We start from the raw sequence: 12,500 nt of genomic DNA, 5'->3' as shown, positions 1-12,500 counted from the left end.
TTGCACATTTTTTGTTTTACTTTTGGCCAGGTTTTTGTTCTCGCTATGGAATGAAGCAGAGAAGCGTTTGATGTGAAAAAGGAAGCGGATTTCAAATTAGTCCCAAGCCCATGAGCGTTTTACCGTTTGAATTATATAACTCACCTTCTTCATGCAGTTTATTGAAAGACTATGTTTTTTTTTGTTAGTTGCACATCGGGAAAAATGAGCCATTAATTGAGGGGTAATGTATCAGAAAGAAGTAAATTTACAAACAAAAATTATGCAACTTGATGGATCATTATTCTTTGTACCATTTGTTTCATTTTAGATGAGAATGGTTTCAGTTTTTTTTGCGAAAGATTTCTATTTAATTTGTGGTGCAAACTTTTGGAAAGTAAATTCATGACCCCGCCAGTGCTTTCTTTAATTAATTCGCGCTTTTCCCCTCCCTAGCATCCGATTTCGGTATCGATCGGAGTAGGCGACTGGTGGTTGCCTCATTTAAATCCTTCTTTTATTTCTTTGCTGCCACACGAACAACCTGTTCCAATTGGAGGGGCAAAAAAGGACCTCGACGGTCTGTTGGTGAGAGTGGGAGGGAATTCTTATCTCTTCTTCCGATCGATTTGTGTCGAATAAATTACTTCTTACCAAATGGTTCTCCCCTTTTCTCCTCAACTTACGACGGAGCACGGATTCGCAGAATATTGGATAATTCTGCAATTCAATTCAAGTGTCTCTGGCGACACCGCGAAGGATCGCTGGAAGCGAACTGAAGTGTCGCTTGATTTAAAGTATCGTACTTTGTGCCATCGCCCTTTGGAAGTCATCACAGGAGGCGATGGAAAAAAGGGCTTGAAACGTTCGAAACGGAGTTACCTTTGACTCGTCAGTGTCGCGTTTCATTTACGAAACACACGGTTAGTGCTGTGACTGTGAAATCTGGTGAGTTGTATTTGAATTGTAAACTTAGTCAACCGTACCGTCCAAAATAGATATCTGGTTTGAGTTTGTTGCATCATTAATCGGACGTTCCTCTGGTTCCATTCCAACGTCTTGTCCAAGAAGCAACCCGCCATTTCCGCCAGAGTTGTTACTAATAGCCAGCACAAACCATTAACGCTGACTTCTTGGCGCGCTCAACTCACTATCCCACTATCAGCACCAGCTCAGCTCCCACTGAGCCATACGTTCCCCGCTGGAGTACTCGCACTGGTGCACGGGCACTAGCTGCTACGCTGCTGTACTGCACATCAATTATCCGATCGACTGGAAGCCAAAGTGCTGCAGAGGAAGAACTGCAAACGCAGTAGCAACCGTGGAGCGTACCGAGCGCAAATTTACGCTACAATTGCTGCACATTTCAGCAATCAACCGGAAGCTGGTTTATAGTAGTTGCCCCGGTACAGCGTCTGGTGAGGCTGTAAAAAGGCCACCCGATCGGACGCGCTACAGAACAGCACAAAAGCTGAACGACTCCCCCCAATCAGCCATCTGCCAATTGGCATTGCAGCTTTATCGATCAGAAACTAACTTGCCACCGTGTGGCGCGGGGTGAGCAGCAGTTCTTCAATCGTTTATCTTCCGTTTCCACTCGCAACGCCGGGTTAACTACGGCCCATTCAGTAGACCGATGGATGGATGGATAGTTTCCGTTTTCGGTTTCGGTTGCGGACGCCCGGGATAAAAGGGGATCAATGGAAATGGCAGCCGGAGTTAATATGTGCACTTCTTTAGCCAGCACTCAACTGCACTTCAATCGTCTGAAAATCCGTTCCAAAGGGTCTAAGTCAAGTGAGTAACAAAGTAGTCTTCGAGAATGGTTACTGTGCGATGCTCGGGAATCGATTACGATCACCAATTTCTCACTATAACGTCAGTAGGCCAAGCCTTTCAAGCCCCACGACCTTCCAAATGGCTTCAAACGGGACGTCGCTGTAGCGAATAGGAATTCGATTAAAGAAACACTGTCATCCCTATTCCGAAGCTGGCCGAGTGACCGAACGAGTTTTGATTACTTTTGCTCGAAACATACCCTGGTATCGGCCGGTTGCCCCCTCTACTGATGATTTTTTTTTGTTGTGGTTTTGGAAATTCTCCTTCTATCCACCGGAAATGGGACCTCAAATTTAAGCTCTAACGTTTCTCATCGAAAACGGCGTGTGGTTAACCAACGCTTCACCCAATCAGAAACAGATGTGGAGCAACTTGAAAAGGGGCTACCCGGCTTTCGGCTCTCTCTCTTTCTCTCACTCTTTCACTCTCTCTCTTCATAATATATTGAATTTCAATTTTTGGGCACCACGTGTCTGGAAATGTTGGCCCATCTACTCCTGCCCTACACCTTAAATGCAAACCACTTCAACACCGATCTATGGGACAGCATGTGCATAGCGGTACACTAAAGAAGCCAGCCCAATAGCATTGGGTTCGGGTCGGGGATTAGTTTTGCAGAGCTCTCGCTGCGCTGCATCACACAGTGGAGAGGGAGGTGCTATCAGGTGCTGCACACCGGGCCCGGCCCGGGTGCTAATTGCAATTTAACTTTCAACCATAAAAACCATTCATTTGAGCTCGGTAGGCAGGGTATCTCAAGAGTAACATGCACAGGCGCAGAGCAACATGGTATGCTGCAGTGCAGCCTCCCCAATGCTACACCACCATATGCTGGATGCTGCAAAATAGAAACCAACAAACCACGGCCACAGGCACGAGCACGGCCACGAGGAAGGCTACAGCATGTTCCGGAGAAACATGCATTCTGCTGTGGGATTATTTGTTTTTGAGTCCCCGCCGGGGGCCCTTCGGTCACCGCTAATTAGCCATACGTATTAGCAACAAATCACGGTTTGCCAACTAATTTTCATTACGTGATGAGACCGCCAGCAGATCGGCCGCCAGTCAGCGGCGGTATTGGTGGTACGTACATTGTGTGCCAAAGTGAAATATATATGATTTGCGCATTACGATAATCATCAAATTTAATGCATTGGCAGTGGCGCTGACGCAGCCATAAATCGCTTCCATTCAAGGCTGGGACTGCGCAGCAAATTCATTAAAGCAGTATTTAACTTACGTTAACTTATTCAAATTCCCTACTGCTACTCAGAGCAATCGTTACCACGAGCAATCACGGTGTGATTTGTTTTAAGCACTCTCCGCTTATCAACTTCCCTTCCCGAACCGAGCGCAAAGCTCCAAAGGCCACACGGCAATCAACAACCCTACAATTCGCAAGCTAGTCGCTTGCCAAATGTTCTGCTCTTCTTTATCCGCCCGTTTTTTTTCTCTTATTTTTGAGGACGCCACTTGAGACTGACTCGTCGTCTCTTGATTGAGAACCATCGTTCCAAGCACTACGCTCCTTTCGTTCCTCTCGACGAAGCAGGCCTTCAAGGAAGCAACCAATTACGGTTCCGGCCACACTGTTTCACACTTCTGTTTCCCAGGAACGGGAGGGTTTTCCGCAAAAAGCTTCCCCAAACCAACTGGTGCTCACCAAGTGCCCAAACTACCAACCATTTCGGTTGCCCTCGGGTCGGATGCTGACGGTGTTACGAGGATTGCCTTTTTCGAGGAATTTCACTTGACGCCCAGTAGAGGGGGCGCCCTTACTAGCGAGCGCCCCGGCTTCAAAGCAGAAAATTGTCTATTTGACTGTCCTGGGGGGGTCCCTTCTGTGTGACCAATGTTACAACTCCAGGCAAGACAGGCAACAAACAGGCAGGAAAATGGAATGTGGCACCGGGGTCGGGACACTGGACACTTTGCAGTGTAGATTGTCTGGTTATTGTTATGTAAATGGTATGTTCTCTTTGTGCTTCGGCATGGATTCAATCATCTGCTTTCTGTTTGCCAGTGGTCCGTGGTCCGGACGGACGGACGTGAAGTCTCTTGATGGTACAAACTACCTTCACTACAGTTCCTTAATAAACAAGGATTGGTTAAAGCCTTCCAGCGGTCCCGCTCCGCTCGCGTCTCTATGAGGGAAAACACTTGCAAGGCAAAGGAAACTTCAAACAGACACCGACCGAGTGTGGCCAGTGGTAAAAGGAAAACGGAGATGCATCTTGCTAGAGCCGGGCTTTCGTAAATGGCTGGATTCTCCTAGAAGGATGTTACTTGGAATTAGTTTTGTTTGGAAAAATGTCCGACCATCCGACCGGCAACCTGGTGGTTGTGTTCACTAAAAACCAGAAGTTTCTAATTGCGTTGCGCCGCCATTCTGTCTGGACCGCTTCTGTGCCCGAAAGTGCCCCTCTGGCAACACTTCAGCGAAAAGTGCTTCACCACTTGTTCTAGTTCCGGATACCAAACGAGTTTCTAGTTTGTGAGCTATTGTCGATGCCGGAGTGAATGGTTAGAATGGTTTTGTGCCAGCATATGCTGAATAGCGTTCGTTTCGCCTGCTGACTACATGCCCATAAGCAAAGCGGCGGCCGTCCATGGGCCGTCCAGCCTGCGCGGCGCATATAGATAACCGGGATGGAAATGTGTAAAGTGTTCCAACGCGACACGGCCACGGCCACGGCCACGGAGGTTGGCGCAACAGCTGCGGGAAATAGGATGGAAGAATAAAGAATTTACTGCCGATAAGTGCATTTTATGGCCACCGCAAAGGCCCCCATATCGTGGTTTCTCCATCGTTAAACCGGCCCAAAAACGGTTCCGCTCCAATAGCGCGATAGGATGTCCGACGGTCGGTCCGATCTCTGACCCTATGCTGTGCTGGCACTGAGGAGATTTCCGGCTCAGCACAAAACTGTAAAATTAATTGCTGCGACACGCGCCGTCGGTGGTCCCTATCTGACTCACTCTCTAGCAGGGTTGGGCATGAAATTTGAAAACCACAAAACATGGGCGTCGCTCCCTCGCTGTTGCTTCTCTAGGATCTTTAAGATTCGCATGTTCTCGTCCCCAGCAACAGCAGCATGGCCGGTTGCTTTGTCTCTGTTGTAATTAATTTATCAATGTCCTCGGCGTTATCGATGAGACCCCGAGGCTGACCCCCGAGCAGAGCGCTAGCATAAAACCATTTATCATCCTCGTTGACAACGCACCTAGTACTGGATCGTGTGACATTGAAAACATTCCAGTACGAGCGCCGTAATCTATTGCTTTTCTGCCAGAGAGAATGGTCGGAAAATGGAAAAAGGGAAATGAGCTTTAGCTTCTTCTCATCTCGTGGGGCTGGTTTCAAAAATGATTTACATTAAATGGACCTTCCGCGTTTCGAGCGCCATCATCGGCGCCGCAATGAGATGATGAAACCTTAAAGCCATCATCTTCCATCATGTGACGGAGCCCCACCACGCCCAACCTGCGCATAGCACCGAGCATAACATAATCGTCAGACATCGGTCGACAGCAAATTGATGATGATAGATTGATTGATTGATCGAACCCAGAATCCAATTACCATTTGGGGCACTGTGGTGGCTTTCAGCAAAGGCAAACGGTTAAGCACCGAACGAGCCGGAGAGCTAAAGTGCCACCAATGTAGCCGCCAATCTCGGCGAAAAGTGTCATTCAGTGTGTCGCGGAATGTGAACTGCGCTTATCGCACACACGCGGTGAAACGAACGAACGAACTGCCATCAGCGACGAATTTGTAGCATTTTGACTGAACACAATAGTCTGGCCGTGTGATAGCGAGCTCCAGCTGGCTGGCTAGGTGGCTGTTCATTTCTCCCCGTCAATCTACGGCCACCGGCGAGATCAGACCTTGTTGGACTCTTGTCTCGAGGGGAGCGAGCGTTTGGTGACCGGGGTGCTGGCTGGGGCACATCTATGGTGCGGTGCGGTGGGTCAGCGCATTATTAATGATACGCAAAGGCGCTATCGATTGGACTCACCGACCGATCGGAGGGTGTCCCTAGGCACCAGCAATTAATTTATACATCACGCCGGAGGATTTCTGCCCGAGGAGTGTTTGTTTGCAGAATCCGATGGGAAATTCGCCGCTAGAATGATTTCCTAGCCAGCAACGATGCGTCGTTTGGTTTGGGGATGTATCAGTGCCATAGTCCATTGCAATATTTGTAACAAAAAGAATGACCACCACATATTATATCATATATAAATTGTGATCTATTTTTGGATTAACAGTTACTTTCAATACTATGCATTCGCCTACACAAAAAGAGGTTAGTGTGCGCCCAACGTGGGGCTCGAACCCACGACCCTGAGATTAAGAGTCTCATGCTCTACCGACTGAGCTAGCCGGGCAGTTATTTGTTAATTTTGTTGTTAAAAAAAAGTGTTTTTAAAATGCATTCAGCTCGCGCGTGGAAACTCTTTACAAAACTCTTCATGCTGATAGCAAACTAAGTGTGGCGATTGCCAATCGTGATTATAAACTACTAATACTCAGGACCATATTCAGATACCTTCGAATCAACAGCAGCGCATAAAAACAGTTAACTTTGAAAATAACAAACAATAGATAATCATGCTCATCATTAATTTAATCGAAATTAATGAATACCCTTAGGGAAGACCATCAGAAAACCCCCTTTTCTAGCATGGCCAGGGCATGTTTTCCTTTGATATGTCGTTGATCTGATCAGGCAGCATAGATCATACCACTTTGAAAAAATGCTCTTTTAAAATCATTAACACCTGCCCGGCTAGCTCAGTCGGTAGAGCATGAGACTCTTAATCTCAGGGTCGTGGGTTCGAGCCCCACGTTGGGCGCACATGAAAGCATATCTTTTGGTTGTGAAGGTAAGTATGTTAAATTAAATATCATAAATCACACATTTTTCTAATGCAAATGAGTTTCTCGCGCTTCGATGTTGTTACTCTTGTACCACCCCCCATAACTGTTGTGGCCTTGGTTCTCATCTTCAATCACCACCACCCCAGCCCAGCATCCTTTCAGGCCTATCACTCTCTCATCTATCATATTTTTTTTTATGTTTTTGAATCTTCACTCACCAAAGGCACATTGAAAGAGGTTTGATCAATTGACCGGAAGGGGCCGGAGTGGATGAATCCCCTGGCACGGCTTGACGCACCTAGATTTGTCCTTGTCATCTCATCGCATCGTGTTTTATACGCGCATCCTCCTCCCCTGAAGGACGCGAGATTCAAGGATGTAGGCAGAGTCGCTCAAATACCGAATGGCCAAAAATAGACCAACCAAAGACACGGGGGGGCGCACTTGATTGCTGTGATGCGGCACTCGCATTTCCACTGCCACATTACGGTTTAGTGGGTGTTTTTATGATGGATTTTCTACTATTCTATCTCTCTCTTTCCTCTTTTCTGCCCAACACGGAACACCGTTCCACTCCGGAAAGCACGCGTCACTGACAGAACGTTCTGCTGCTGGCGCTAGAAAGAAGACTAGAAGCTCCTCACGCATACACGCGTGCCTTACCGATGACGATGATGACGATGATGGAAGTATTCTGGTTGTTGTATTTGAATGGCCCAATGGCGCTGGGAGGCCGAGCGCGTAGTCACGTTGCAACCATTTCCAAGACACGCAAACCACGCATCAGCCTCCTAGGGATGGTGGGATGATTTATTGGAAAAAAGAGGCCTTCTTCGCGCTGTGGCCCCAAACAACATTCGAAACGCGGCGACGGCGCTCGAACTACTTGCTATTCCGACCGCAAACCGGCGAGAAACGGGAAATAGAATACTTTAAATTAATTTCCTATGACCAGCACCGCCACCAGTAACCCGGGGACCGTGGTCCATGATGACAAATCTTGTTTGCTTTCGTGTTCGTCCGACATCCGGTAAAATCTCTCGCCCTTCCTTCCAGGCATTAGCAGCAGCCAGTGTGTAGTGCCGCCATGGATGGTCTCAGGACAAATATTGTGATGTTTGAGGTGGTACCGACCAAAAAACCGTCGAAAAAAACGCACTCCCAAAAAGCGTCAAGTGCCACTTCATCGACTAGATCAAAACTTTCGAGCACACTCGGTCCCAGCAAGTATGGAGAAAGAACTCACCGTCCCGGGACTAGATAGGGTCGCTTTTTTATGATTTTGTTCATCCGGTTCCATTGTCCGCTTCAACCGGTCAAGCGCCTCCGCATCCTTCGCGATCCACAAAACACAGAACGACCCCACATTGTTCGAGTTCTGCCAATTGATGAGCCAACTTTTCGTCTACGAGAGAGGGAGAGAATCCGGCACAAAAGCATCCGGAAACACGCATCCGTCCGTCCAGCGCATCCGTCCGGTGTGTGAGTTGCGAGTTTTGTGTATGGACATGAAAAGCCACTTCCGTCGTCCGTCGGCAATACTCGTGGACCAGACCAACCCCAGATATCCCTGGTAAGGGACGGACCGTGCGAATCCTTTCACGATTGCTAGTTTGCAGCAGCAGCCTACTGTTCAATCCTTCCAATCCCAGGGTCGAAAGGAGCGGCTACCTTTAAGGTTTTCGGTCTATCGGATGGTGGATAGCACCATGAACGGACCGCGTGATAAGCTCAACGCGTAACACTTAAGCCTATCCCCGTTCCCCCTGGGGAGGAACGGACAATCGAACGCGGATACGGCGATTCCGGCCAACAGATCCAATAACGCCGACGGCTTTCTCGTGTTATTTATTGTAATCGCTTTAGAGAAGAGTTTGCCAGGCTGGCGAGGTTGCCCGTTTTTTTATCGCAGCGCAGCGGAGGCTTTTCCGGTTACCAATTTTCAATTTCGTACGCGGGAGGCCAGTGGGTGGATGGGCCAGCTTAAATCCGAACTGGCGCCTCAGTATAACGCGCCAGGCAACGACGCCCTCTTTTGCGCCTTTTTTCAAACGTCCAACTCCCTGTCTTCCAAAGGATTCTGGGGTACCATCCGTCAATAGATCCGTCGGAACCGGCTCAGTTGGGCTCAATCTCTCAACCCCTCAGAAAAAAAACCTTTCTCCGGTTCCGGATCGATGGTCATCGATGGGGTGAGGATGGTGAAATGATGAAACCCGGGCCATATCGAAGGAGTGAATGGTCGCTGATGAACCAGCTCCTCGTGGGTGTGTTCTTGTGCTGTGCTGGGCCGTGTTTCTACTGTTCTATTTCCTCGCTAAAGCAACATTGACCCAGGAAGAGCACCGTACACCACTCCGTCGTCGTCTACACGCGTGGTAAAATCGGAAACTTCCGGCCACCGGTGGCAAGTTTTCGTGGTTGTGTGGTTTATGTGGCTCGCATTTTCCACACATAAAAAAACAACAACGGAAAACCGTACTTCCTGTGAGGCGTGCACGGACCACGCACCGAGCAAAGTTTGTCCACGGTGGAAGTGATTTTATTTCCGATTTGTTGACACTACACAGGAACTAGCCGGTTGTGGCCGCCGGTTTTAGTGAGCTTGTGGTTGACTTTCTGATGCATGAGATTATCGGTTAACTCTCTGGGATTCATCTGTTCACTTCTTGATTGCTGATTTGCTTAGGTAAGACATTACATAGCTCGTTGTACGTTGACCAGAAGTAACCATTAGCATGACTTTATTAAATTTGATTTTTCCCACCAAAGCCTAACCGGTCCGGAACCGGAAAACCGAAATGCTGTAGCACCGTTACCCAAAATCCGATGATGGAGGCGCCCTGTGAAATGGAGGCGCCATACTTTCAAGGGTTTTTTTGTCGTTTGGTGGTGGTGAATGTTGAAATGTTGAAAAAAGGTTTTTTCATCCCATTTTTCAAACACTACTGTCATTGTAGATCATGTCAACAATCTTCAATTAGAAAATATGCATAAAATTACGTAGAATCAATTTTGTGCTTGATTTTCCACGAGTTCCCTCATAAAGCTCGCCTCTAACATTTCTAAATAATTCTCAAAAAAAGCAACTAGCAAAGAAACGACAAAAACATTCGTAAAGTATTGGGGAGATAAATCTTACGAAGTGGAAGTGCTTTCCGTCCTGCCATGTGCCATTCCATCCCATTTGTGATCGTATTAGTCCTTTTGTGGCACAGGCATACACGCCCCTCACCAGCCCTAATTCCTGGTTTCCTGTTTCCGAGCGGTTCTCTTTTTTTCAATTTGTCCATTCTCCCCCCGGTGACTTCCGGCTAAAAACACGCGATCAATGAGAGAAAATTAGTAGAGTTTTCCTGAAGGAGGGTGCAACGATCGATCGAACGAGGCAAAAGGCAAAACTTTTCTTTAGCGCACGTGGCTCCTTTAACATCGCGCACTAACGCGACAGCGACTCCCCCAGCTCAATAGCTAACACTGAATGGTTAAGCAAAACGGATGACGGATCGGAAGGCCAGCCCCCCGACTCGGCACATGCCACCATGGCTTTCCCGGGCGTGGTGAATGCCCGACCGGCAAGGATTTCCTTTTATCGGATGTTTACGTGTTTGTGCAGACGGCGAATGGGCGATGGGGCAGCGATGATGTTGGTTGCGGTCATGAAGAAAAGGCAAAGACCCGAGGATGGCCGGCATGCGCCAAGCCAAGCCTTAAAGCGGAGCGAGCCATTCTTCTCGTTATGGGCAAGAAGATGGGACGAAGAGAAGTTGAATGTTGAACGGAAGCAGCGGTCACGGGCTGACGGGCATGCATTATTACATGCCAGTTAAAGATTATTTATTGAATCCCGATGGTCCCGGGGAGGGATAGGCCTTTCCTCCTTGTGCTGGTCAGCCCGTTACGAGCGTTGCCTTTGGCAGTGCTCTGGTGACCGAAGTGCCACCGAGAAAGAAGCCACAGCAAAAAAAAGCCCGGGCCCAGCATCATCGGCTGGAATCGAAAGATAATATTTCCCTTTGGCCGGGTTTTTGTGTCTCGGACTTTGGTCCCAAAAATGGTTTTAGGTTTATCATTCACTTTCACATTGAATGCAAACCGTTCGGTGGCGTGGTCGGTGATTCATCATTACGGTCAGTTTGCGTACGAAGGTTTTGGATGTTTCGAATGAAAACATCCCTCGCCATCACCGGAAGTACTTGGCCGGAACAGCGTTGTTGATCCGAGCTAGCACAACGTCAGCAAAGGGCATCATCGAAATGAGATCGAATGGCGTCATAATGGCCGGCAGGCAGACAGGCAAATAGGCTGCAATGTTGGACGTCGTTCGTTAGTTCATTTTAGGCCAGATGAAGGATAAACATAGCTCATAGAGCACGAGCATCAGCAAACCGATTGAGAGCTGGTTCATTGTGCAAATCCGAATTTTATGCTTTTGGCAATCGTTTATTTATCCTGCGGCTGATTTTGTGGTTCTTTGGTCAATCGAATAGGGCATGGCAGGGACACTCTCGAACACAGTACTGTAGTGATAGCTTAAAGAAATTACCATCAGATCACCATGCTCTGTGAAGCTGAACTTTGTTATCACTCGGTCGCAACGCCGCCCAGCTGGGTGCTGATGTGGCCACTTGTGTCTCCGAAAATTCGTTTCTAAATCCTGTAGTAGCAGACATCATCATCATCACCACTGGGGAGTGGGATCGGTTTGTGTTTTTCTCGATCTCAATCCATCCCGGAACGACGACGACAACGACGACGGGGCCACAGATTTCCCCGGGGACCACCTCATCATGTCGCCTTTTATTTAACATTCAACCGGCGACACAGCAATGCTGCTGCCGCTTCTGCTGCTGCCCCTACTTCTCCTGCGCCTAAACCTGAGGAGTGTCTAGTGTTAGTGCACGCCAGCAGAGCGCCAACAAGCACGACTGAATACAGATCATCTGGCATGGGCGTGAGCACGGAGAGGGGACAAAAGAAGCGACGCAGAACGAAAAAAAAAACGAACTTTGGCCATATTTTGTATTCATTCCTTAGATTGTGCCCCAAAAAGATAAACTTTTCGATGCGCTCCGATTGGGGGGAGGATGCTGGCCGGTCGTCGGCGTCGTACTCGCTGCTCGAAGTGCCCTCCCCTCTCGACACACGAAGTACGCGTTGTGTTGGGTGAAGAATTTTGATTATTTTTGCCGGTCGCCGCTCGAAATGGATGATGATTGAGCAGGAGGTGCGCCATTGGTGTAGCGCCATGGTGTTCTAAGTGTTCTGGGGTAGCAGCAGATTATCGAGCAGAGAAAAGAGGTCCTAAACTGACCAAGAGTACACACTTCATAAGAATTTCCAGTTGTTTCCACAGTAAAAGTCTCGTCTCAAACATCATCGTGCAGGTGTTCACCGAGACGGGGCGGTCCACCATAATGTTCACACCAAAAAAAAGAGTGGCCCCTGATTTAGGGACTGAAGGACATTTCGATTGCCGTCGAAGCGTGGTGCTCCATATGCGGTTTATGGTTATGGCACTGCTGTTCACTTTGCCATCGGTTGGCTCGTTTTATTTTATTTTATTTTCATCCCCTGCCTCGGTACGGCCAACATAACCCGATCCCATTTCACGCACGTGGCTCAGCAACGGACGGACGGACCAATCATTGCGGAGCAGTAGGCATGGAGCCGAGCCGAGAACCGTTCACTGCACTGCCCTGCAACAAGCAATTGGCTACTGTCAGCGTCCCGTGGTAGGCCATGAGAAAGGGAGGAAAGCACCAGGAACAGCACACACGCGCGCGCACGCGGACAC

At 48.4% G+C, this 12,500-nt stretch overlaps 1 protein-coding gene and 2 non-coding genes across 4 annotated transcripts in view; 2 read left to right on the top strand and 1 right to left on the bottom strand.

Annotated features, from left to right (window-relative positions):
* LOC126572752 (tRNA-dihydrouridine(16/17) synthase [NAD(P)(+)]-like) overlaps positions 1–12,500 on the top strand; it is a 70,608-nt gene that overhangs the window by 51,769 nt on the left and 6,339 nt on the right. The window lies entirely within an intron of this gene.
* Positions 6,138–6,210, bottom strand: Trnak-cuu (transfer RNA lysine (anticodon CUU)). Its single transcript has one exon. It is a non-coding gene; the product is annotated as a tRNA-Lys (tRNA).
* Positions 6,606–6,678, top strand: Trnak-cuu (transfer RNA lysine (anticodon CUU)). Its single transcript has one exon. It is a non-coding gene; the product is annotated as a tRNA-Lys (tRNA).

Source organism: Anopheles aquasalis, chromosome 2 (genome assembly GCF_943734665.1).
Source record: "Anopheles aquasalis chromosome 2, idAnoAquaMG_Q_19, whole genome shotgun sequence".
NCBI classification, from domain to species: Eukaryota; Metazoa; Arthropoda; class Insecta; order Diptera; family Culicidae; genus Anopheles; species Anopheles aquasalis.
This window is presented reverse-complemented; position numbering and strand designations above follow the sequence as displayed.